A 26,435-nucleotide genomic window follows, 5' to 3' on the forward strand; every position below is an offset into this window, starting at 1 on the left:
AAAACAGCTTGTTTGGATATGAGATGAGTTTAAAGATAGGAATTAAGGCCAGTAAAACTCTAACTTTCTGGTGTGGAAAATGTGCATTGGGAGAATGCCCAACACCAAATTTTAAATAATAACCAATTTTGCTTTTAGTGCTCAACTTAATGTAGTGTTATAATAGAACTCTAGAACTTGCATTTGTCAGTTGTAAAAAAATTTTGGAGGGATATATTTATTTATCATTCATTCATCTTTTAATTCATCTACTCAAATTTTCTAAGAATGATTTAAAGTCATTTACAAAAATACATGTATTTTTAATTATAAGGACATTCAGGCAAAGAAAGAAAAATAGGATAAATCCAAGGATGGTATTTATAATAAAATTATGCACTATAAGTTCTGACCATTGCCTTAGGAGGATTATAAACTAGTTCTCAAGTTTTCTGATGATCAGCACAAGGAAGGATATACTGATTAATTACGTTTCATTTTCATATAATAAATTTCTTTTCATATAATAACAATAGTTTATTAGAAGAAACACATTTTTCTAGATGTGAGAATATAGTAAATATTTTCCTCTAGATATTGTATGCTATAAGAAAGATAAAGATAACTTCCATATGACAAACACAACTTTTAACTATTCCTTATAACTTTATTGTTTGTTTTTCAGGATCTGGGGTAGGCATTTGTATACTTTGTGTTTGTTTAGATGAACAGGCTGTTTCAGTATTGGTGGTGACAATAACTTCTTCAGTGGTACCTTGTCTTCTTACTGCTGTGCATTTTAAAATGCATGTCCTTGTTTCCTGCAGCTGTCTTCCCTACTCCCTCTTATACACAACTTTATCTCCTTACTTTTCCTCTGCATCCCAAATTGCTCAATCAATAAATGGTAATTTACAAGAACAATCCCTCATTTTCCCAGAACTATCTTTCATCAATCATTCCTGAAAATAACTAAATTCTGGCCAATCTCCTTCTGCTAAATCCCTTTAACACAAGTTAGGGACTCTTTTGAAGCCTTCCCCAAGTTAAATACTTCTTGGAAGACTTCTTCTGCTAGGCATTTCCTAATTAAGGCTTATGCATGTGATTCTCTGGTTGTTTTTCTTCATCATCTAAAGCTGTGGTAACTGCTACTTAGTAAATGTTCAAATGTCTTTGTGGAATGAAACAAAGACCTCTTAACAATCATATATAAGTGATTCTAAAATGATTTAGATGGTCTAAATCAGAAAAACATTCAAATACCTTTATATGTCCAACTATTTTCTATGAAGTCAATACCAGTAACTAACAAGAGTTGTTCTTTGATTTTCCTAAGTTTTCAAGTTTATTTTTCTTTGCTAATAATTTATTTCTTTTTCACATATAGATTTTTGTTATGGTCTAAAAAGTTGAGTGGCTGAATCAAAATATTTCCCTATATGAATGGAGTTATCAAATAGTTAAAGAGCTGGACGGTCAACTTTAATTTTCTTATAAGATACCATACCTTTGAATTGCATAGAATCTAGACTCTGAAAATTTGAAGTTTATACATTTTGTTGTCCTGCTTAACATAGATCAAAATGAGTCACCACAAATTAATCTTTTCATCCTGTAACTTACTCACAAATTATGGATTTCCCAGAACTAAATAGAGGTTAAAACACCAAGTGAGAATTTGCTTGTTATATTCATATGGGTATTAATAGATCTGGGGATGGGGAAGAGGAATAATCCTCTGGGAGTTTCGAGTTGTGAATCTTTGTACTTGCTCACTTCCAAACATCATTTGTTCAGTTCATAGACAGGTACAGCGAGGGGTAGGCTTTGCAGCAGGAAAATTTAAGAATTGAATGGGATACAGTCTTTTCTTTCCAGGATGTCATCGTGTTATGGCACAGTGTTATGGCATAGTGTTATGGTTACAACATTGTAGCAAATTCTAAAATTAGGAAATGTACAATTTTGTAGGCATGCACATTTGTGAAGTGCAGTGCCAATGACCCATAGGATTTGAGTATTATCAATCCATAGTTTACCAAGTAGAAAGAAAGGAAAAAAAAATCCAGAAATGGGAGAAAAAACTTCAAAGTCACAAGGATTTTGAAGGGCATACCTATCCCAAAATCTGGTGGTGGGGGAAAGAAATGAACATTTCAAAAAAATAAAGCACAACTTACTTAATAATATTGGGCTTTCATGGGCTATATGTTCCATATTACCCAGAATGAGGGTATCTTGTAAAGTAGAAGATTTTTTATTTCATTAATGTTTCAGGTTTAAAGTAAAAAAAAAATGAAGACAAAACATATTTCTCATAAGGTTAAATAGGTTTTCTTCTAAGGTTATCATTGCTTTGGTTAATATTTAATCATGATAATTATTTTGATCTTTTTGTTTCTGTTTTTAAAAGATTTTATTTATTTATTTTAGAGAGAGAGAGCCTGAGTAGGGAGGAGAGGCAGAGGGAAAGGGAGAAGCAGGCTCCTCGCTGAGCAGGAAGCCCAACATGGACTTGATCCCAGGACCCTAAGATCATAACCTGAACCAAAGGCAGGCACCTAGCTGACTGAGCCACCTAGGTGCCCTGATCTTTCTATTTCAATAAAATATCACTAATGGAAAGTTTTAGATTGTTCCTCAATCTAAATTGGAGGGCTAATAAAATCTGGGGAAAAAAAATCTGGGAAAAACCACTTTGGCAAGAATACCAATGCGAGAAATGAGTGGAATGAATTAGTGTAGTGGGAAGAAGCAGTTTGCTGGAAAGAGAAGCAGAATAATCATGTATGCTTAAAAATGGATCCTATAAATATTCTATTGGTTTAAAGTTCATTTTTGGGATCCCTGGGTGGCGCAGCGGTTTGGCGCCTGCCTTTGGCCCAGGGCGTGATCCTGGAGACCCAGGATCGAATCCCACGTCAGGCTCCCGGTGCATGGAGCCTGCTTCTCCCTCTGCCTGTGTCTCTGCCTCTCTCTCTCTCTCTGTGTGACTATCATAAATAAATAAAAATTTAAAAAAAAATAAAATAAAATAAAGTTCATTTTTTTGTAAATAAAGGTCTCTTTAAAAAATACATGATAATAACATTTAAAAAAGTAGAGTGGTTAAAATAATAATTCTTGGAGTGAAAAAGACCTGAATCATATTTTGGTTTCAACATTTACTAATTTCATGGGAGAGGAAGCTCCATTCTTTCCAAAACATTTTTTTTTTTCCTTTTTCTCTAGAGAAAGAAACCTTCTGTCTTTGGATCAATGGTTGGACTATTGTTATTTATAATCAGGGTCACTGTGCAGCTCCTTCTCATTCTCTTCTCTCCAATAAGGAGACCAAAGCCTACTCCTGCATGAGATAGCCAATTGCCCCTCTTGTATCTCTATGTTCCTCTCAGAGCATTACTCAAACCTAGAGAATCAACCTGATTGGATTCCATTCTTTGACGTATAGAAGCCCACTTAGTACTTAAGTTGAAACTGTGTGTTTGATCTAGGTCACAAGAAAGTCTTGAGTGTGGGTATAATTGTTAGCTTACCTAATACTAATGTGCTGGTGTGGATTACCATTTATTAGCGATATATGTATTTAGTGTGTTCAGCAATTATCTAGAAGGAAAAGGTTTTTGATGAAATGGGAATGTCAGGTCCTTTGTTTCTTATTCAAATTCTATCTAATAGTGCCTTAAACACTAACTTAATGCCTAATATTTGTGTTTGAGCATTTGATATCCAGAGACTTAGAAATATAACACCATCTGAGTTTTGACTTGTTAAATAATTTATGACATCTTTAAAATGTTATTAACCCTAGGTCAGAGGGTTGAAAGAACAAAATGTGCTACCATACTTTGTTATCACCTGTTGGCATATAGTAAGGGCTTAATAATTTTATTTATTAGACTCTAAATGACAAAAGTGTAGGAAATTGGCTTGTTCGCTATTGTTTCTTTAACCCTTAGCATATTGTCAGTTTGGGGTGTGTGTGTGTGTTCTACTTGAATGAACATGGGGAAAATTAAAACTTTTTTTTACCATATACAATAATAAGATAATCATCTATCTGACATTCTGGAATGTAACTTCTGATTGGTATGGAAAGGGAAACAGAAGACATATTTCATGGAAAAAAATAATAAGACCTTAGTACTCTAGTAAAATTTGACAGTTTCTGGGCAATAGAGGATAATGGGTAACTGAAAAATTTGATTGGAGAACTCAAGAGGTAGGATAACTACACATCCATGGTATAGTTTTAAATTTTATTTAAATTTAATATTTTCAACTCAAAACAATGTGTTTACAGGATATACATATATATTGCATACATACAGATATATGTATATATTACACAACTATGTATGCCACAAATACATTAAAGAGTTATCAAATAACAAAATATATTAAAATTATTTTCCTAAAATGACAGTGCCAATAGGCCTGATTATACTGGACAACATAATTAGAGTAACATTTAAAACATAATTTTTGAAGTATAAGCTGTGAGTTTATTTTAAATCAGTAGCTCTATTCATGGACAAAACACACTCATAAACATAGTATTTACTGTCAGAATCTTTATTTTGATCTATAACTTTTTCCAGGCAAGTACCAGAATAAACTATAGCTGACTTTCTTTTTCATCTGCTTATAAATTTGTTGCTAGAGCTGTTTAATTTTTCTTTTCCTAAATGAATGACAGAATAAAATATTTACATATAAGAAAAAGCATATGTGATTCCATTTTTAACCCTCATAATCTTTGTGTAATATTGTGATTGAATATGCTTCCAATGAGGAGAGTTTTGCTTTAAACATATAACTGTGAGCAAGTAACTCCAAAGATTTGGGGTTATCATTGCATGATATATGATTTGATTAAAATATTTATTATTTCCTTGTTCTTCAAAATGGTCAATACTCAGCTATTTCCTTTTTAGAATGCAGTTTTAGGGCTTTTCTTCATTACTTTTTCCAATGGTTGGTATCCTCAGGAACCACCTGTACAGGATTTATGCCACAAATAGGGGACAACTATTTGAAAATTCATTAATCAGCTTCCTCTTCATTATTCTGTTGCCAAGAACATTTATAGTAGACATCTTTTGAGATTTCTGCCTAGGACATTGCATTAACCATTGTGTATATATCTCCTCCCCCCAAATAACCATACATGATCATAAATGGCCCAAGCTAGCTAAATTAGATAATTACTTAGGGTAACTTGGAATTACAGTATAGCAAGAGAACACATTAATTTGGAAAATGGGGGGCTGTTGGGTAAACTTGGAAGCAGAGAAACCAGTCTGTGGGGAGAAAAGAATAGGCAGATGCACAAATGGAAAAGAAAAGAGACTGTGTAGAGAGAACAAGAAAGTGAAGTAGAATAAGAGAGAGAAGGAAGAGTAACAACAGTTCCCACAGCATATTAAAGGAGTCTTCATCTCAAATGAAAAGTATGTTCATTCATTCAACATTTATTCTTTGTTACTGTATGGCAGATACTGCTAAAGATTCTAATGATAAAATGGTAAACATGGGACTCTATGCCATTTCTTTGTGGAGATTTTATGCTCGTGAGACAGATCCTCAATGAGGAAACAACAATATAGTATAATTTAGGATAATAATGAGTAATATAAAATGATATAGAACAGAATGAAGGGTTAAATTGTGGGAAGTGGAGAGAGGAAAATCTGTGAAGAGGGATAGTTTTAGAGCCTATACTTCGCAATGAACACTACTTATTTTCTATTTTCCCATTTCCTCCCCTAGAGTTGCTAGCTCAGTAATGATATGATCATAGTTACTATACCTGACATTTGACCCCGGAACATATGCTTTATATTTTTGCTTTTGTTTTCTTTAGAGAACCCCTGCCCATTCCTGTTACCAATATTAATTTTTAGAGTAATTAATGCTAGCTGCTATAAGACATAAATCCCCAAATCTCCATGGCTTAACCCATTAAAAGTGTATTTTTTATCTCACAGTCTGATGCAATTTGGGCAGCTGTCCAAAGAAGCTCTCTTCCAAATGGTGACTGGAGAATCAAAGTTTCTTCCATCTTTAGCTTCACCATCTGGAGCATGGCGCCTTCAAGGTCACTGCAGCAGAGGAAGAATGAGAGATAAAGGAGGCATATCAGCTCCTAGATTCTTTAGACTGGAGATGATACTCATTATTGCCATTCAAACTTCCTTGACTTGTATTAATTCCATGGTTCCAACTTAAAATCCACAGGGACTGGGAAATATGAAGGATATTGGGGATATATGTGTTGAACATTAATGATTACTTCTATAAAGGATATATTTTGAAAATAGAGCCACAGGCTTTGGTGATGGATGGAGTAAGGGTATGAGAAAAAGTGGAAAACCAAAGATGATTCTTAAGGTTTGATCTATGTAATTAATGATTAATGGTAATGGTTGGGAGTGGTTATGGACATAAGTATTAATCTGACTTTAGTAGTATTCAAAAGTGTGCTTTATTATACCTATATCTGTGGCTGTTATTGCTTGGTAACATTATCTGTACTTGATTTGGTGACATAATAATATACCTGTTTTATCAAAATTCTTTTCATAAATAATTTTTCATAAAGTTGAAATACTGTACTTATTTTTTCTAACCTAGATCTTCAGCTCCCCAGGTAATTCTAATGTATATCTAGGTCTGAGAGCCCTTAGTGTCAACACCTGTAGATCATTGTAGCAAAAAACAAACAAAACCAAAACTGAGTTTTATGGGATGGTTTTGGCAGGAGTGACATGATTTCAGTGTTTTTGTTGTGCCCAAGATTGGGAATCGGAGAAACCACGAAGGAGCCGACACCGATGCAAACACACGAGGGTTTATTTACAAGCTCGAGCTTGGGTCCAAGTATACCCGACACAGCTGACACAGCAGAGCAGGGACTTGGACCCCTAGGTGGGTTTCAGCTGAGTTTTATGGGCTAGTCTAGGGGACCTCCAGAAGGGGTGGAGGAATTTTTCAAGTTCCCTTTACATTCTAATATAGGGCTTTTAAGGGCATTGAGCTCTGTTCTTATTCTAATATGGGGCTTCCAGCCCTTGGCTTGGGCTCTGTTCTCATTCTAATATGGGGCTTTCTAGGACGTTAAGCTGTAAACTGTTTTCTTCCTGTAACTGAAGTAATGTAAATTTCAGCTCTTATTCACAGGGGCCTGGGATGGCTGTACTTGTGCTAATGCTGAACTTGAAGTGGAATGGCCTTCATTTTCTCGGCCTCCACAGTTTTAACAAAATGTTTTGTCTGCTTTATTAAAAACAGATTGCATGATTTTTAAAGCAAGAGGACTAGCTAATATCAGCATGAGAAATGGAGAGATAAGAGGGATAAAGACTGAAAAGGGAGTCCTGGAGCATGCTGAGTTAAAGAAAGGACAAAAAAGGGGGAAGAAATAGTGGCCGGATGCAGTAGAAGAAAAAACAAGAGACTACACTGTCTTATAATCTAAGTGAATAATGTGTTTCAAGGGGTATGAGGGTTAAAGTGTATGTCACAACAGGGTAGATTTCCTGGCAAGCAGATGCTGAGACCAGTTGTAGCATATGCAATGTTTATTAGGGAATGCCTATAAGAGCAAAACCCATGAGAAGAAGAGAAAGGAAGCCACATGGGGCAAAAAGAGAGCCACAATGCCCATCTGATGATAACAGCTTTGGCTAACTCCAGAGTTAAAATGGTCCATCCAGAATTATCCTTGGTTGGGCCAAAATGGTTAGGCTTTTAATACCCTACCACAGTTAGTCACTGAATGTGTGTTTCCCCAGGAAGGGTGTAACCTTGAGTCAGATGAATGTGCAGCTAAGGCAGTTCCTTAAGGGGCTGATAGCCAAGGGTTGTTGTCTGAGACAGCCTTGGCTCTTCCAGTTGTCTCTTCCAGTGGCTGAGACAAACCCTTCCTTAAGCAGTGCATCATTGTGCCCACTATAATCCACCCTTTGCACTCAGATTTGTATATCTAAAATTTTGTATGTCTATTATTGTAAATATATGTAAATTATATATAATTACATATACACAGACTAGATATATTTATGTGTGTGACTGTATGTAAATATACATATGTGTGTGACTATGTATATATATTTATATATATGTATATTTATAAATATATAAATTTATATATAAAAATTTATAAATATATAAACTTATATAAACTTATAAAATATATAAATTATAAATATATAAATATATAATTCTCCAATTGATTTCCCTCTTTTTGAGATAAACTTAGAAAAGGAAATTTAGTTGAGATAAACCAGAGCCCCTGCTATGATAGCTGGTTTTGGGGTTGCAACTGATGCTCTTTGTGTCTTTCCTCATCTGTACATTCCAGATTTTCCTAAACACCAGTTAGTGTCTCTGGTGATTTCATTGGCTTATCTGGTGGCATGATCCAGAACCTCATTTCTGGCCACTATGTCCTTCTCAGGGCAATGTTGCTTCACTTGTTGATGTAGCATCAAAATTTGGCAAGGAGTATCAAGCAGCACCCAAGTGGAACACTGGAGTGCCAAAAATATTCATCCTTGCCATGTTGTGTAATAGGAACTCTGCCAAGGGGGTGACTTTCTGCCAACTGGTCTCTTGACACATTGTGTGCAAAGTGCTGAGGCAATGGCTCTTGCTTATAACCCAAAGGGTCTCTTGCTTAGTTCCCTGGTGGCAGTATGCCTTATGGATTACCAAGACCTCTATCTCTGAGGAACCTAGAGTCTTTGGAAGACAAAGTACAAATTCCTTAAGTAACAATTAAATGTTGAGTCTGGTCCTTAACTTTGGCCCCTTGCTGCAGGAAGTGAGAGCTTATTACCACCAAAGAGGCTCTCTGGCTCTCACACTTGGCTTTCAATTGCCTGTTAATTGCTCTCAGCTTTTCATTGTCTTTTTCTAGAGCATCAGTGGAGCTTACTAATAGCCACTTAATTCCATTGTCATTATGGTTACTATTTACCCCAGTTTTTCAAATGCTTCATACATTGTGTTAGCTCACGCCTTCCCTTGCTCTGGTACACCATCACAATTCAGCACCAGTGAGTTTTAGCAATTGGGCCATGTAGTTGTACCAAGGTCCATCTGTGTTCTGTCTACAAATGATGAGACCTTAACTGACAGCCAGACGGTGACTAATCCAGCCGTAGAATCCACTCTACCGCCTGAGTTTTGGGACCACTTCTATCATACTGTTGTAGGTTGAACTCTCTGGGAAGTAGACATGAGAAAGTTGTAGTGTGCAAGCTGTTTATTAGGGTGTGAACATGGGCAAGGTGGCCTTATACAGCTAAGGCAAACTTTGAAGAACTGACAGATGAAGGTGGGGGACCAACGGTACTCCTGGCAGCTAGGGTAAGATCATTGAACAATGTGGAAGTCAGTGAATATGTTTTTTAGATATTTTGTGCCTATTCTTTTTAAAAATTCAAATAAAAACAAATGACTTTTGGTGGAGTTGTATTATATTAGAAAGGGTGCAGCTTAAGTTGCAATAACAAGGAAACCCTACTTTTAAAATGCCTGGAACCTTAACCCCTTCTCATAGAACAGTTCAGCTCAGTCATCTACAATATTTTTGTTTTGTATGTGTAACCAAGGCACATCCTTCACATCTCACCATGTATCAAACTATGGGAAGAGGCAAAGACTAGAGAGTATACACTCACTCCTTTTAAAGGCAATGTCCAGGCATTGCACACTCAATTTCTTCTCATATCCCCATGGCCAGAACTCTATCACACAGCCAAACTCAGATGTGAGAGTTGCGGGAAATGTAGTTTAACTGGGTGATCACATGCCCATCCAAAATTTTATGAGGAATGTTAGGGGACAGTTGAATTCAGTCATCCCTGTACCATAAATGAAGACCTACCAAAATTCAGTCTCCCATTAGATTTTATCTAATATTAAGACTAGCTCAAAATAAACATTATTTGTGGTAGACCTCACACTTACACTAAGCAGTCTAACCTAGAGCTCTCATTACCTACTTTGCTATGCTGCTCTTCTATAGTAACATTTTGATGATAGGAAATGATTTTGCTTTTCTAAGTTTTCTTTATCTACTATCCTGAATTTATGCATTTCAGGTTTATCTCAGGTATTTGTCTCTGAGTCATCCCTTTTTTTCATTTGATTCCATCATAAGGCTTTTGGTACAATGAATGTTTAAGCAATATATACCGAGAGCTGTACAGACTGAGAATATTGGTATTGCAGGTCAGCTACCATTTTACACTTTTACCAAGTTTAAATTCAAGCCCACGTATTGGTTTGGCATGGTATTATTGCTCTCAGAACAAAAAGTGAGGAGAGATAAGATCCATGGTAATGTCTGAAGGTTAGGCTTGACAACTTTGTTTAAAAAATTGGGGAAGAGGCTTTTTTTCTTTTTCACATTCTACCTTTTGAGATATGAGACTAAATTGGCATCAAAATTGCTGAACACAATTAGATTGATTCTGTAAGGTATTCTGGCAAAATTTATCAGGTGCTCCTAACTGTTTATTCCTTAATGTAGTTGTTTCCATTTTGGAAAACTTGAACTCAAAAATGTAACACTAAACATAAGCAACTTCGTGCACAAAGATATTTATATCCATAGAGTAATAGTAGTAAATAACTGAAAAAAAAGCTAAATGTCTGATTATAAGAGAATTATTGAAAAAACTTAAGTTCATTTGATAGAAAATAGGCATCTATCAAATAGCATAGCAAATACTCATAATCTGAGTGAGAAAAATCAAGATACTGATAAGTAATATATATTCAGTGTTTACTACTTGTCAAGTGCTTTTCTAAGTGCATTACATAAGTTAATTCTGAATTCTGATACATCTTTGTGAAGAAGACATTGATATTGTCTCTGTTATGCAGATGAAGAAGTCTAGGCACAGAAGATTTATGGTATTTGACCAAGGTCATAAAGAAAGTAAATGACAGACATGAGAGTTGCATCCCGGCCTTGAAGCTGTAGAACCGATACTATTATTATTATTATTATTATTATTATTATTATCATTTTAAGATTTTGTTTATTCATGAGAGACACAGATAAAGAGATAGAGACATAGGCAGAGAGAGAACTCGATCCCAGGATCCCAGGATCCCGACCTGAGCCAAAGGCAGGTGGAGATACTCAACCACTGAGCCACCCAGGTGCCTGAACCCATACTGTTAACTACCATGTGATGTGGCCTTATATGTAGAGGACAATGATTTGTTTGGTAAGGTAAATTTTTGTTTTATTGCTTAAGGAAAGTATTGAAGTTGTGTTTTGGAATTAGTGGGCTTATTTATATAAGGTGCCAGGAGCTTTAGGAGAGAAAAAGAGAACAAGTTCCAACCCCATTCTTCTAAGCCAGTTGGATTGAGGTGGCCCAGAGTGAGGTCCTGGGATCAGGTGAGGATAGTATTACTACTGAGCTAAACTTTCCATAAAAGCAGATAGGCACAGAAAGAATGAGTGGGCTCTCCCTTGCTCTAAAGCTTTAAGTAAAAAGGAAGTGGTTTCATGGGTGACACAGAGATATATCCTGTCCTAGCCAGGCTTCTGTCCTAGCAAAAGTAACTTTTATGACTGAATCTAAATGGCTATCATGGAATCCAAGGCTAATGTTGGTGTGAAATCCTTAGCTTTCACGACCCTGATGGTAAGGCTGTCCTCTCTTCTACCTTAAACAAACCCAGTGGTCTGCCTGGAAGATAATAATGTCTCTGAAACAAGTCGCAGTCCAAGCATTAGCATTGGAACTATATAAGATGATGAATTCCAACATCCACAGTGGCAACTGTCCTGAGTTTCTTCTCAACCCCAGGCATCTGTTTTGGCAACTGTTTAGATCAGGCTAATGAACTCTGATAGCTCTTCTGGAAGCTTTCAGCTTCAAGGGAGCATATACATATTCTGGCTTAAAGTAAGGACATGAGAGTAAATAGGACTTGTCCTTCAGATAAAATTGTGGTTGGTGTGTGTGTGCATGTGTGAGTGAAAAATATGGCATGATTCAGGCTTACATCTGTGCTTTGGACCCAAACTATAAAGATAAATAGTATAGTTAAATATATAATTGATGCTCTGCTAAACAAAATAAATTATATATAAAAACATAAGAGGAAATGCACCAAAATGTTAGCATGATTATTGTATGGTGGTGGTTCTTGGGATAGTATAAAATGTTCTCTGTGTTCAACCTGTTCTTTAAGGAATAAGCATTACTTTTCTAATGAAAGACAAAAGTAATATTTATCATTTTATCTATAACTGTTGTTAGGGAAAGACACAATTCTTTATGATTTCCTCAAACTATTTCTCATACATATTAACTTATTGTAATATATTATTTAAAACATATTTCATCATTAATTCACTGAAACTTTTAAAGAAGAATCAATATTTACAGAAAAAAAATTTTCACTGTCTGCATATAGTGGACGTGATTTCAGCATTTCACATATAATGTACTGCCTTCTAAGCAGATAACATAAGGACCTTTGGGAAACATCAAGGATGTGCATTTATGATCTATGTACACTGTGAAATCTCAAGGAAGTCAGCCCTTTACACACTTCACCTAAATATGCCCAAATCAACCTGCATTAAAATTTAGTGGTTCAGGGAATGCTCACCAATGTCATCTTCATAACCTCTTACAGGGAGCAAGGATAATTCTATAAAGTTGTTCCCTGCATTTTAACACCTCTTTAGTCTGCACCTTTGGCATGTGAAAATTAAATTAAAGGAAACAAATTAAATCGCTAAATTCTATCATGTTGATTTTTTTATATAAGCTTAAAATAAAAAGATTTAGTTTTGTTTTTAAGGTTGCTTGGGGTTGCTTGAGTGTAGAAAATCACTGGGACAAGTTTGTTCAGCCAGATAGCAGTCCATGACTCCCACCATACTGGCTCCTCAGAGCGGTAATTTACAGATGTTAGTAAATGCCTTGCTTTTCTAAATACTGATTTCATGGTCCTGGGAAAGGATAATAGAATGCAAAGTACATGGTAAATTTCAGCAAACAAATCAGGATATATGTTACCTTTGGGAAGTTCAAATACTTCTAAACCTCTTCTACCCATTGGAGCAATGGCCCAATCAGGATCCCTGCAGATTGCTGTTTCGGTTTTGTTCTGAACTCCAGGGGGTGCCATTTGCAGTACTATCTTGTGAACGGCACCTTTTGAGGTTTTGCAATCCATAAGGAGAAAATATAATGGAAGAAACTAGAAGAATTCAATTCCTTACCTAACTTTGCTAATGTTGAGCTATTATCTCGATGACAATTTTAAAGAATAAAGACCATTGAGGTAATCATTTTATATCAGTAATGACTGTTCTACTTATACCTGTTTTCCTATTTTTTAACATCATATCAATGAGAAGTAGGTACCTAGAATGACAGCAACTGGCATTTAAAAAATAATAGCTTTGAGACATAATTCATAATATACAATTCACCTATTTAAAGTGTACAATTCAGTAGTGTGCAACTATCATTACAATTTTAGAACATATTTTCATCACCCAGAAAAGAAACCTCATATCCATTAGCATTCATTCCCCAATTCCTTTCCATTTTTTCTACCCCAACATCCCAGCCCTGGGAAACCAGTGTTCTTTTTTTTTTTTTTTTTTTTTTGGTCTCTGTAGATTTGTTTATTCTGAATATTTCATTTATATGGTATCATAGGTCATCTCTAGTGACTGACTTCTTTCATTTAGCATACCTGTAAGATTTGTCCACATTATAGCACCTGCAATAATACTTCATTTTCTTGTATTGCATAATAATATTCCACTGTATGGGTATATCACATTTTGATTGTCAGTTTATCAGTTGATAGGTGTTCGGGTCGTTTTCACTTTTAGGTTATTATAAATAATGCTGCTATGAACGTTTGTGTATAAATTTTTGCGTGAACATATATTTTTGTTTGCTTGGGGTACATACACAGGAGTGGAATTGCTGGGTCAAATGGTAACTTTATGTTGAACATTTTAAGTCACTGTTAGATTGTTTTCAAAGTAGCATAACCATTTTACAATGCAGTATTAGTTGATTCCAATTTCTCCACAAGCTTAAGAACACTTGTTATTGCTTTTTTGATGATAGCTGTCCTATTGGGTATAAAGTGGTACCTCATTGTGCTTTTATTTTGCATTTCCCTGATAGCTAATGATGTTTTTATTGGGCATTTGTATATCTTTGTGGGGAAATGTGTATTGTATTCAGCAATCAACTTTTAATTGAGTGTTTCTCAAGCAACAATTTCTTAGTAGAACCCCGAGAGTGCTCAGATTCTTAATGAATGAAAAATGCTAGATTTTTTTCATCCTAAGTTTAACATTTTATCATCTTACATGATGTGTATGATCTGAAGAGGGTGTACAGCTCATAGTATCTCCCCTCATCAGACTGTAAGTGTGAGAAGACCAGTGCTGTCTATTTTAGTCATAGTTGAGACTATAGTCGCATGGTTTTAACAGCTAGTAGAGAGCTTCTAATGTGATGGATACTAAAAAATTACTTGATGGATAAATAGATAAAGACATTTCTTGTACAAAAACACTGACCTCTTCTGCTTGCCTAGAGCAGATTATGTGATCTTTTCTATCCCCTCTAGGTGAGGTTTGTTCTGAGATATTAAAAGTAATAGTCAAACTTAATTACCTGAAACTTAACCAAGAGTTATTAACCCAATAAAGCTTGATTCAAGAGAAAAATACTTCTAAGGAAGAGAGATAATATATTTCAGGTTTTTCCAAGTATGATATTATGATATAATGATATAATGATATATATATATATATATATATATATATATATATATATATATAGTCTTTGTCTTGGTTCTTGGCACAGAGATCCTAATGTAATAAAATAAATTAATATTTGGTTTTTGTCCCCAGTTCCTGAGTTGGCTCTGGATTGATAGAGGTAAAAGGAGTGTGGTGAACCAACTATGTGATTGGAGGGTTGGAACTTTCTGCCCCATCCCCTGACATCTGGGAGGGGAGAGGAGCTAGAGCCTGTTAATCACCAATGGTAAATGATTTAGTCAATCATGGCTACATAGTGAAACTCCATAAAAACTTTAGCCAAAGGGCTTTGGAGAGCTTTCAGATTAGTGAACAAGAACACATGTATGTGTCAGGCTGGTGGCACATTTCAAACTCCATGGATAAAGAAGCTCCTGTGCTTTGCTTTAAGATACTTCTGGATTACATCCTGTATGAAATCTTCACTTGACTATTCATTTGTATCATCTAATATACTCCTTGCCATAAATCAGTAATAATAAGTCAGCTATTATCTTGGTTCTGTGAGCCATTCTAACAATTATCAAACCCGAGAGCAGTGTCAGAGGAACCCCTAATTTATAGCTGGTCAGTCAGGAGTATAGGTGATAACTTGGCACTAGGATTGGCATCTGAGTTGGGGAGTGTTTTGTGGGATGAGGCCTTAATCTGTGGTGTCTGTACTAAATTTGGTTAGTGTCAGAATTAAATTGAATTGCAGGACACCAACTGATGCCAGATAGCTGTTCAATATTGGACCCCCACACACACACACACACACATTTGGTCTCATAAGCAAAGTGTGAGAATAGAGAACAATAGAATTTTTCTTCCTTTTTTTTTTTTAATTTTTATTTATTTATTTGAGAGAGTGAGTGAAAGAGAGGAGAGTGGGGTGAGGAGGAGGAGGAGAGGGAGAAGCAGGCTCCCTTGAACAGGGAGCCCAAGTCAGCTTGATCCCAGGACCCTGGGGTCATTACCTGAGCCTCTTGGGGTCATGACTTGAGCCAAAGGCAGATGTTTAACCAACTGAACCACCCAGGTGCCCCTAAAAGTTTTTCCTTTTACCAGCATTCCTTTATTTCTGTCTTTAGTCCATATTCACCAAGGGTCAGACAGGAAGCCTCTAAATTAGTGCCAACAAATAATAATATGAAGTGTGTGCAATGCTGGCAAGATAATATTTAATTCTATTATTTCTTGACCCTGGTGATTCTAAGCAATCTCATAGACACTACAGGACTGGAAAACGAACACCAAAATGCTGCTGCTCACTGATCAGTCTGAGTCAATGAAATGTCCTTCCAATCCTTAGCAAGCAATGATGAGGAAGACAGGGGCTATGGGTTGAATTTTGTCCCTCTCTATATTCCTAAGTTGAAATTCTAACCTGTGGTACCTCAGAATATGGCTGAATTTGGAGATAGTGCCTTTATTCATGAGAGAGAGAAAGGCAGAGACATAGGCAGAGGGAGAAGCAAGCTCCCTGCAGGAAGCCCAACACGGGACTCCAGGATCTTGGAACTCTAGGATCACACCCTGAGCCAAAGGCAGCTGCTCAACCGCTGAGCCACCCAGGTGTCCCAAGATAATGCCTTTAAAAAGGTGATTACATTAAAATGAGGTCAGTAGGGTGGGGGCTAATTCAATAAAATTGGTTCCTTTATTAAAAGAAAAGATTAGAACATAGAGAGGTAAGACCATGAGAAGACACAGGGAGCAGATGGCCATCCACAAGCAAAGAGAGGCCTCATCGGAAAAACCCTATAAACACCTTGATCTTAGAATTTTAGCCTCCAGAATTGTGCAAAAATAAATATATGTCTGTTATATAAGCCAGCTAGATAGTGGTACTTTGGTATGACTGCCCTAAAAAATTAATACATCTGGTATAGGTTGAATGGAGACAGAAAGGAAAATCTAGGATTGACTGTTGCCGTAGGAGCATAGTTGGTTTTTTACTAAGAGGATGAAAATGATAGAGGCAATTGAGATAATCTACCAAAACACAGAGGGATCTAGAGAAAAGGCATTTCTGTTCTTTATCTTTTGATTAAACACTTCCTCAATATCTCTTTGGGGTAAGAGATAGGACCATTTTCCTAGTTACAAAGAACATGTTCTAAATCAAAGAGCATGCCAGCCATTCAAAATGATAAATGGCAACTTTCCTATGTTTGGCATTTGAACATAAATGGTGAACCGCTACCAAGTAGATACAACTTTTTTTCCTCCCTCTCTTATTCCCTCCCTTCCTCCTTCCCATTCAATGTCTTTTGTAAAGGAATTCCTTAGATCAAATATAAATAATGAAAAATGGGTTTTATTTATTTCTAATTCTTCCCAAAGGAACTGATGATGACCCTTTAGCAGTATACAGAAGGATCATTTTTCTGTGTCTCCTTTTATAATATCTTTTCCATTTAAAGTTTTCAATGCTTTTAAATATTAACATTTAGCATAACAATGGTTATAATAGATTTTATTTCTTCCGGTTCATGTATGTCTAATGTTTATTTTTATTGTTATTTACTTTTTCCATTTCATTTTTTGCCTATTGGACCAAGTTGCTAATCATTTCTTTTTTATTGTTGTTTTTTAGAAAAATTTTATTTGCCTCTGTCTTTTTTGCTATTTTGGAGTTTTATTGTTTATTTCATTGCTCTATTTACTAAACTTTGTTATTAGTGGAATACACATGGCTATTACATGAAAGTAATTTATAAGTAGTTCCTTCTCATTATAGACTTTTTTTTCTATTATTGTGCCCTCATTTTCCAAGAAGAGATATTGAGAATAGTCCACCTCTGAATCCTGCCTTATTTTAATGCTTCATTTTTGTCAGAGATATTTTAGTATTTTTAGTTCCAGATTATAATGTTTTCCCCAGCAGTGTGTCTTTTCTATGCTAAGAATCCTTGCTTAGCTTTTAAATTACATACTCTCAGCCCTCCGCCACTATATCATTATCCATTTAGATTAAACTATATATATTGCAAAAATAATTGCCCTAGTCTCAATTTCTTCTCTAATATTAAGATTTCTGTCCTAATATTTGTATTTTTGGTTACAGATTTTTCTGGAGATTTTTTTTCTCAGGAAAATTTCTTTCAATTTACTTATGATCTTTCTTCTATGTATTCTTCTTTTGCTTTTTTCCTCTGGGGCCACCTATTATTTTTAGTTAGTACTCTAAATCCATCTTTCAAGTTTCTAATGTTTTCTTAATATTTTCCATCTCCTTTATTATTACTTTTGTATTATTTCTCCTCTTAATCTTTGAGGCCACTAATTTGGATTGCAACAATGTCTCTTCAATTTGCCTTCATTTTTGAATTTTATAGTTGTATGTCACTTTTTTTCCACATAAACGTTTTTTGTTTGCTAATTTTGAAGTTGTTAATTGCTTTCATTATTTTTTTTCTGTGTTGCTCAAGTTACTACCTTTTCTCCGATAGTTCTATTTTACTAAGAGTTCTTCATTCTATGCCTTCTGTTTGTTTTCCTCTCTATCTAGTGGCTTATTTTTTTTCTGGTATTTAGGTTGAGCATCTAGAGTCCATTAAGCATGTAAATTACATAAGCCATCTCTCTCTGGAGAATCTTGGTTGATTAGTGAACCAGACAGCAACTTGTATATCTCTTTCTGGAGTCTAGATCCCTGAGAGAGGTTTCTCTGGTTACCAATTTCATTATTGTTAAGGCTGGTGGGTCCCTCATCTTGTGGAATAAAAGATATTTTTTATTATACTCTTCCTTTTCAGATTCCCTGGTCCAGAGTCCAGCATAACCTCTAAAGCACATTCCCTGAGTAGGGGCAGAGCATCAAGACTTCTTTCAAATTCACCATATTTAATAGTATTGCCACTCCAGAAGTCTCTCCAGACCATTACCCAGCTCTTGTTTCTACTCAATCTCCTCTTGAGAACGCAATTCAGCCAGAGGACTTGACTCTATCTCTGAAGTACCAACTTAGTTTGGGAAATGATCTGTTGGATTACACTTATGGGGCAAGGGCACCAGAGACAATCCTAATTTGTTGTTTTATAAGAATGTCCAACCAACAGTTCCTCAGATGTTATTATCCAAATAGGAACTGAAATGTGTTTTCCATTCATATACTTACTTTTAGTTTCTGAGAACCAATGAGCTGTACTCTTTATTAAGCATCTTTTAAAAAAATATTATTTTATTTAAATGTAATTGATTAACATATACTACATTACTAGTTTCAGACATAGAACTCATTCATCTATTGCATGTAACACCCAGTGTTACATTGCATGCCCTCCTTAATGTCCATCACCCAATTACTCAATCCCCCCCACCCACTTGCCCTCCAATAACCCACAGTTTGATTCCTATAGTTAAGAGTCTCTTATGGTTTGTCTCCCTCTCTGATTTCAGCTTATTTTATTTTTCTCTCCCTTCCCCTTTGATTCTGTTTTGTTTCTTAAATTCCACATATGAATAAAACCACATAATTGTCTTTCTCTGATTGACTTATTTCGCTTTCCATAATACCCTCCAATTCCAGCTTGCTGTTTTAGAGTAGAGTTGAAGTCTAAGAGAAGGGTTTTTCTTCTCCTTTATTTGAAATACCAACATGAATAAATTTTTTATAGCAAAGCCTGTACTCATTGAAGAGAAAACTAACCTCAGAACACTCAGGCACCTATTGGTCATTATGTTCACTTGACTATCACACTTGTAAACTCTACTTGGCTATTAAATATCTGAATCAATTTCCTGTCAGAGATAAATGTTTGTAGTCAAAACAAACTATTACAAATAAGTAGGTGCTGAAAGGAATTTATCATCTTAAGAAGCATGAATTTTTTGAGTACCTGTACATAGAATTGCATTGACCTGAGAGATTATGTTGGGGAAAGGATGGGCAAAGAGGACAATGAAAGCAGTAAGACTCTAGACCATCCCTGAGGACCTCACACATCTAATTAGAATTTATTGTATCTATATAATGAGGGTTACATGAAAAACCTGTATATCATTGGATGATTACAAAAGGATACACTTAAAATTATGTACCAGAAGACCATCTATTCAATTCATATACTGTAGTGGAAAGATCAGGAAACTGTGGATTTAAATCACAATTTTGCCTACTTATTAGGTGGGTGGCTTTGAGTCTTAAAAAATAGTAATATAGTGGTGGAGAAATAGGATAGTTCTGTTTGAAAAATTTAATATTAACCAGATACTTACCAGAATGCAGAATTAATGCTCTATAACTTCTTCCTATTTACAATCACAAGAAAGCATATTTGTGATAATGCCATTTAAGTAACAAAAATAGCTAACACATATTGGACAATTGGAGACTAACCATGTGCCAAACATTGTGCTTAGTACATTACCTGTATCATCTCATTTTATCTTCAGAGTCTTATGTGTTATGTACTATTTTTATTGTTATTGTGTACTTGAGAAAAATGAAGATTAGGCAAGTGAATATCTATCTATCTATCTATCATCTATCTATCTATCTATCTATCTATCTATCTATCTATCTATATCTGTGTCCATGGAATGTAGAGATATATTTGTGTGTCAGTGCATGTGTATGGGGGTTGTATGTAAAACCGTCTTGCAAAGCTTGCCACAAAAACTATTTTTTCTTAATAGTTAACTATGATGAAATTTGGTAGTGGAAGAAATCTAGACACTTATTTTTATTGGAATTAGTAAATTTGCTTTCCATTTGATCTTTATAGTTATGTTCAATATGATGTTAATTTATAATTCTTTCAGTTCTCTAATCAAACCATAGGGTATATATCTAAACTTAGTACTATTTAAAAAAAAAAAAAAAGAAAGAAAGAAACTGGGAACTAGTATGTATCATTGATCCTAGGAAAGATGTTAGCATCAACAATCAGCTCTTGTCTGCCCAGTATGATTGCCTAAAACACAAGTTACATTTCATTCATAGTTCATACTTCTTTAGGGCCTCCTGTATATTTCATTCTAATTAAAACATACCAAATAGTAATAAGATCTTGACAGGAAATACAGAAATTCTTGACAGCATTTAAATGTCATTTAACATTTATGTAATTTATAATCAAATATTAGACTATTATTCTGTTGATAACCATTTTTACAATTTTCTTTGTTCCCTTGCTTAAAGATTACCAATAATAAGCTTTATGATGCCTAAATGGTGATATAATTGAATTGTTGTGTACCTTCATGAAGTTAATTTAGAAAAATATTTTCTAACTTTTCTAAAGTAGCAAAACACTTTAAAAACCTGGTATCTTATGTTTAATTCTCTGATGGGTTTTTTTCCTCTAAAAGGTGGAAGGTAATTCTTGCTTTAAGGGTAGGCTAGTCTTATTGACTCTTCTAGAAAATAAAATATGGCGACAGTGATAGTATGAGTGACCAGGTCAAAAATGGCTTTAGGGCTTCCTCTCTTTTTTCTCTCTTGAATCACTCACTCTGGGAGAATATGAAGATCCTCATGAAGATCCTCAATATCATTGTAGAGAGTTACACATGGTGAAGAAGTGAGGTTTCCAGCTAATAGCCTTGTGAATGAGTCACCATTGAAGCAACCTTGGCTCACAACTTAATTGCAACCTCATGAATGACCTTGAACCATAACCACACAACTAAACTACTCTTACATTACTGACTCTCAAAATTTTGAGGGGAAATAAATATTTATTTTTTAAGTAATTAGGGATAATTTCTTACACAGCAATGATTAATACACATACCAATATATAAAATTGTTTTAAATGGGACTGATTGAAGATTGTTAGGCAAGAACCAGGAGAAACTAGACTTCCAGGCCTCTCTCTCAAACCCAGCTGAGTTCTATGAAGCAGCTTGGCATGGGCATAATGACTTACAGAGTATTAGATTGTTGTCCATGGGCACAGAAGCCATTTCTGTGTTTTTGAGATGATGGATATACAGATTTAACAATTTCTATCAAAATCACAGCCAGACTTCTTATATAGACAAAACTGTTCTAAAATTTAATAGACAAAGGATGTCAAATAGCTAAAACAATTTTAAAAAAGAAGAATAAAATGAGAGGAATCAGTCTGACTTCAAGGCTTTTTATGTATCCACAGTAATCCAAACTGTTTCGCAGAGGTAGGCACAAAGACTAATGGGACAGAATAGATATAGAAATAGACCCACACAAATATTCCCAATTAATTCTTGACAAAGGAGTACATTAATTCAAGGGAGAAAACAAATCACTTTTGAGCAAATGGTGCTGGAGTGAATGAATAACATAGATAAAGAATGAACCAAGGAGGGCCTGGTGGCTCCGTCGGTTAAGTGGTCCTGCTCAGGGTCCTGTGATCAAGCCCCCGTGAGGCTCTGTTCAGCAGGGAGCTTGCTTTTCCCTCTCCCTCTGCCTGCTGCTCTGCCTTGTGCTCTCTCTATGTCAAATAAATAAGTAAAATGTTTAAAAAAAAAGAATGAGGGATCCCTGGGTGGCGCAGCGGTTTGGCGCCTGCCTTTGGCCCAGGGCGCGATCCTGGAGACCTGGGATCGAATCCCACATCGGGCTCCCTGCATGGAGCCCGCTTCTCTCTCTGCCTGTGTCTCTGCCTCTCTCTCTCTCTCTCTGTGACTATCATGAATAAATAAATAAAATCTTTAAAAAAAAAAAAAAAAAGAATGAGACTCAACTTGCCTCATACATTATACAAACATTCAGTTAACACTGATCATGGATTTAAATGTAAAATGTAAAAGTACAAAATATTTAAAAGTAAAATGTTGGAGAAAATCTTTAGGTTCTAGAGCTAGGCAGAGTTCTTAGACCTGACATTGAAAGTATGACACATAAAATAAAAAAAAAAATTGTACATTGAACTTTATCAAAATTAAAAAAATTTGCTGTGAAAGACTGCTAAGAAGATGAAAAGACTATCAACAAGTTTGGAGGAAATATTTGCACACTAAATGTGCAAAGGACTCGAATCTGGAGTATATAAAGTTCACTCAAAGCTCAATAGTAAAAACAAAACAAACAATTTCGTCCAATTACAAAATGGGCAGAAGACATGAAGAATATATGAAAATGGAAAATAAGATAATGAAAAGGTATAAGTATCATATTGTTAGGAAAATTAAAACCACAATCAGCTCACACTATTAATTAACCAGAATCATAAAATAAAATATAGTAATGATACCAAATGCTGGCAAGAATACCAAGTATGGATCACTCATGGACCACATTTGGAAATGTTAAATGTTATAACCATTCTGGAAAACTATTTGGTGGATTCTTGAATAACTAAACATGAAACTATCATATGACTTAGCAGTTGCATTCCTGGGTGTTTATCCCAGAAGTATAAAAACACATTCACACAAAAACCTGTATATGAGTATTGGTAGCAGCTTTATTCATAGTGGCTAAAAACTGGAAACAACCTAGATGCCTTCAAAGAATAAATGGTTAGATAATTGTGGTACGTTCCTACCATGGAAAGAAGGAATAAACTGATGCATGCAAAAAACTGGATGAACCTCCAGAGAATTATACTGAAGAAAATAAGCCAATTACAAAATGTTACATACTGCATGATTCTCTTTATATAGCATTTTTGAAAAATTATGGACACAGAGAACAGATTAGTGGCTATCAGAATGGTTGTGAATGAAGTATGTTAGTAAAAATGCAACATGAGGGCTCCTTGTGGTGATGGAAATGTTCTATAAGTTGATGGTATCAGTGTCAATACCCTAGCTGGGATAGGGTACCATAGTTTTATAAATATCTTAACTTTGGGTGAAACTGGATAAGAGTACACAGGACCTTCCTGTATTATTTCTTAAAGCTGTATGTGATTCTAAAATTATCTCAAAATAAGAGATTTAATGAAAAATCAAACAAGCTTATACTTTCATATTTGTCTGTAGTTTAGTGTTTAATAAACACTTCTGTAAATCATGACATAGCCATCTACTTTCCTTAGTTTAGTAGGAATTGATTTAATATATATCTAACAATAAAGTATAAAGCTCTGATACTTATTCATAAATCATGCAAAAAACTTAAATCTACTCCACAGCTGTAAGCCTATGTTTCCCTGCTCCAGTCATGGAGTTGAGAGTGCCATGTAGTACCTAGGAGAGAGTCTACCTAGCATGAATATAGCTAAAAGTAAAGCCATTGACACTCAAAGTAGCCCTGCAGACATATACCAAATATACAAAGCTACTGACTTAATTAAGAATTCTAGAGAAATGTAGAAAATATAGTATGTATTATTTTGCCTTGAGTAAATGGCATCTGGATTACTGAAGGTTGGTTTTATATCTTTATTGTAGAAGATTATTTACCTTTTGTGCTTCCAGAGAAGTTGAGGCCAGCAGGATAATTTATGCTAACAGCTTTGCTATTTACTCTTAGAGTCATATGGAAAGAGTCTCTTTGTCTTTATAATTCTGCTAAATTATTATCCAGACTGGCAAAATGATTTCTGTGTAATGATTTTTTTTTTTTTTTAATGAACACACTTTTTAGTTGTCTTGGGCTTTCTTGAGTCAATATTCACCAGTACAATCTACTATATTTTATGGTCAGAGTCTCCAAAGAGTTATCACTTCTGTTCTCAAATCTGCATGTCCAATGGCAGAACTAACTACTCTGTGTCACCTGGGACATCAATAATGACTTGTTGGTTCCTATTGATTCTGCATCAGTGAAGGTTAGACACTTTTAAAACTACTTCCCAAACTAGGTTGTACGTATGCCAATGCCTTGGTTTCCTGCCCAATATCTTATTTTTTCCAAGGTTGAGATCTTTGTTGCAATTAAATCTCAGATCCTTTGTGCTGCTGAGAGCCATCCTGAACACTGACCATTTGGGGCTCCAACTGCCAAGTGATTTCTCTCTTTGCCACACTTTGCCAGCAATATATGCTCTGGAGTACACTTGTTAAGCACATGCTGTACCAATCCTAGGATTCTCTCACTCTGTTGGGTCTTGACTGTCCTGTCAGTAATGGCACCCTAGTCTTGACAAAATCCAGGTCCTGACTACCCAAGGCTATGCAGGATTATGTCTTCTTTTTTATTTTTAAAGGTTTTATTTATTTATTGGAAAGAGAGAAAGAGAGAGAGAAAGAGGGGAGAGAGTCAGAGGTAGAGGCAGAGACTCTCAAGCAGACTCCATGCTGAGCATGGAGCCCATCTGGGGGCTATTCCACAACCCCAAGATCATGATCCCAGCTGAAATCAATTCTGATGCCCAACTACCTGAGCCACCCAGGTGCCCCAGGGTTATGTCTTTAGTTGCTGATTTGGGTTATGCAAGTAAGTCATTGCATATTTTGAGATCAATGAAATTTTTGAAAGGAGGATTAAAGTATCAAAATAAAGGAATAAATGAGGGCTCAATAATTATTTGTTGATTGGAATATTTTCTATATTTTAATATTGACCCCAGAGCTCCATTATACATAAGTCAGGTTGTAAAAATAAAGTGTTATGAATGAATGCAGTGGGATAGTGTAAAGGATGAGCAGGAGAAAACTCAGCATCTAACCAAACAGCTATAACTTTTAATGAATTGCCATTTTAACAAGCTTCCCTGCCAATTACTGTCACAGAATCATATTAACATAAAGTAATCTATGTTTCTGATTTATTCATTGTTTTATGGCCATACATCTTTTGTCTTTTTTGCTTTGGCTTAACTCCATGGCTTCTAACATGATTTATACATTACTATACCCAATAAAATATTGAAACAATTGGGGTTATGGTCTGAGTGTTTCTACAATAACGATTTTTATCTTCCAAGTAAAAAAGAAAAATGAAGGTCCAAAAATAATGAAATACAAAAAAAGTTTATTTCTATGGAGACTTATGCAATCATTTTATTTGAAATTGGCAGTTTTAAAACCATAATTTTGCAGTGTTTTCAGCACCAAAGTGCTTTAAGTTAGATTCTTTTCCTTTTAATCATATTCCATCTGATCTAGAGGTGTCAGCTAAACACAAAAAATCCCCATGGGATCTTGTCACTATAGCAACCAGATTGCAGTTTGCAATATCTGGGTAATGAAGTGCTGACACGTTTTCAGCACAAGGTGCTAAGTAGAAGTTTGTTTCACTAATTAGGTGGCAAAAATAATCAATTCCTTTGTGATTAATGATGTCACAAATTATTCAGTAGACAAACCTGGAAAACTTTATTAACCACTACTTTATGTCTTATATGGAGGGACAAAAATTGATAAAAATCAGGTTTGAATTCCTTTGGTTAACTAGTAAGGAAGGATTAAGTGTCTGGGCCCATCCTACCCCCTAACAACAGACATGCTTTGTGCTTTGTTTAGTTTTTAAAGTTTCTTAGCTTGTTAACATTTTATGTGATTTAAGATCAAAGTGATGACAGCTTGAGTTTGATGTTTGCTTTGATGGCAGAGGACAGAAATGGACTGTAAACATTTGTTAATCTTATTGCCATCTGAAATTTACTGTTGTTTCAGATGCTTGTGCTTTTTCTTACCTAAATGAACTTGCATTTATTAAGTATGTTTTTGATGAATAGGACATCTTAGTTAATTGAATATGTTGATTAATAGGATAATTACTGTACCCTGGGGATAAATTGAA

At 35.1% G+C, this 26,435-nt stretch overlaps 1 long non-coding RNA gene across 1 annotated transcript in view; it reads right to left on the reverse strand.

Annotated features, from left to right (window-relative positions):
* LOC112651739 (uncharacterized) overlaps window positions 1-26,435 on the reverse strand; it is a 39,893-nt gene that overhangs the window by 10,540 nt on the left and 2,918 nt on the right. Inside the window, exon 2 of the long non-coding RNA XR_003130988.3 lies at window positions 5,971-6,086. This is a non-coding gene — a long non-coding RNA (uncharacterized LOC112651739). The remainder of the gene's footprint in view (window positions 1-5,970; window positions 6,087-26,435) is intronic.

The sequence above is a fragment of the Canis lupus genome, chromosome 4, assembly GCF_003254725.2.
Source record: "Canis lupus dingo isolate Sandy chromosome 4, ASM325472v2, whole genome shotgun sequence".
Classification (NCBI taxonomy): domain Eukaryota; kingdom Metazoa; phylum Chordata; class Mammalia; order Carnivora; family Canidae; genus Canis; species Canis lupus.